A 2,050-nucleotide genomic window follows, 5' to 3' on the forward strand; every position below is an offset into this window, starting at 1 on the left:
CATGAAAATAATTTAGAAAATAACACCCCCCTCCCCCATAAAAAAAATAGCTCAAGCGGTTGAAAAGAAGGTCATTAAAATGTAATTAGCCTTCTAATAAGACAGGTAACGAAAAATAACAAAACAAACATCGGACCAAAAGAATGAAGAACTAATAATATTATCAGAGAACCAAACGTCAACCTTACCAGAGTGTGCATTGTTACCTGCACTAAAGACTCAATGCCACAGAAATGCAGGTAGGTCAATTGACGGAGCAATGGGAAATAAAACGTTTTGTTCACAGCTCCAACCAGACTATCACTTATCTCAACTCTTGTGGAGTCAAGGAGGGATCTCAAAGATAATGGAAAAAGTCGAATTGCAGACGAAAAAGATTGCCGCTACGGAGGTCATGGTGATACAATACATTAATAATATGTCGTTGGTGTCCGACAATAAAGTAAGTAGCAAGTGTATGGGTTATGGGTTTAAACGCAACTATCAACACAATTAGGTTACTAAAGAGGTACAGGACCTCCGAATTTAACGTCCGTCTCAGATAGACTGAAAACCGCATTGAAAAATCCACAAAACGACACGTTCAAGAACGCCCAGTCTGGGATTCAAACCTGGACCATCCGCTCCACAGTGCAATGTGATATCAACTGAGCTAAGGGAGCGCCCAGTCCGACATTGACTGCGTATGAGCGTGAACACTGATTTATTATGAATGTGTGAGACAAAAAGATAACGTTATTTGTTTTTTAGAACTAACTTTACTTTATTCGTCCTCTTGTACCTCTGGGGGCATCGAGGGGAGAAATAGCTCCCTGTCTCTAGCAAGTTTGATGGCCTGGCTGGGTGGGATATTATAATTATGTTCTCAGGGTATCCTTCACACCCTGGATCCACGTCTTTCTTGGACTTCCTCTTGCCTTGTTCCCTGATACTTTTCTGTAGATGGCTTTACTGGCAAGCTTGTGAGGTGTCATACGCGTGAGATGTCCAAACCACCTGATCGTTTGCCTTCGAAAGCAGAGGAGGACAGGTGTTGTTCCCATCATTTCTCTGATCTTGTTGTTTCTGATCATGTCCCTTCTGGTTTTGTTGACGACTCTCCTTAGACATCTCATCTCGCAGGTGGTTATATTACGTTCCAGACTTTTGGTCAGGGTCCATCTCTGGCACTGGTAGGTCAAGGTGGGGATAAAGATAGAGTTAATGAGCTTGGCTTTGGTCTCAATTGGGATGTTAGGATGTTTAAGGAGTGGGGCAAGCTGGTAGCTGATGCTGTTAGCCTTTTGTTCTCTCGTTCAATTTCTCTGTTGAGACGTCCATCTCCCGAAAAATGCTACCAAAATACTTTAACTCGCTGACTTGTTTCAGCAAATTTCGGTCGATGCTGATGTTAAGGTTGCCAGGAGTTCTGCTGATTTTCATCGTCTCCGTTTTGCTTTTACTGATCTGCAGGTTAAGATTTTCATATTGTGTATTTAGCCTGTCTTTGTACTCTTTAATTTGCTCTTCTTTCTCATATGCCGGGCTTTGATCGTCGGCAAACAGCATCTCATTCAGGTCTATCCTGTTGGGGCTTGCTTCTTTTGTAATTTTGTCCCTGTATATTATGAATAATAGCGGTGATAACACACATCCTTGTCTCACTCCAGATGGCAGGTCGAAGTTCTTTTTTTAGTATCTACCAAAATCGCTAAAATGTTTGTCTAGAGTGTTCTTTTTAAATATTATGGTACAAAGAATTAATCGTAATTACGTTTGTGAATTTAAACGCAGAAACGTTGGATTTACGAGTGGGAAGAAGTTTAATTCCGTTTTTTCTTCTGCTTGGACGTTGGATCCCTCAAAAAAGGCTGCCGCTTGATTTCCGTCGATGGGACCGTAATTCATTTACAGTCTATTCCTCTTATGATCTAGCTATCTTTTCACACACACACACATACACACGAAAACATACACAAACACACATACACACACACACGCACACAAACACACATATAAACACAAACACACGCACAAATACAAACGCACAGACATACATAAATGCACAAAT

At 41.0% G+C, this 2,050-nt stretch overlaps 1 protein-coding gene across 1 annotated transcript in view; it reads right to left on the reverse strand.

Moving 5' to 3' along the window:
- Positions 1–254, reverse strand: part of LOC101855119 — a gene marked incomplete in the record, with an annotated part of 21,098 nt that extends 20,844 nt beyond the window's left edge. The window contains 1 exon segment of the mRNA XM_035970944.1: positions 189–254.
- Positions 255–2,050: the final 1,796 nt, after the last annotated feature.

The sequence above is a fragment of the Aplysia californica genome, unplaced genomic scaffold, assembly GCF_000002075.1.
Source record: "Aplysia californica isolate F4 #8 unplaced genomic scaffold, AplCal3.0 scaffold00345, whole genome shotgun sequence".
Lineage (NCBI taxonomy): Eukaryota > Metazoa > Mollusca > Gastropoda > Aplysiida > Aplysiidae > Aplysia > Aplysia californica.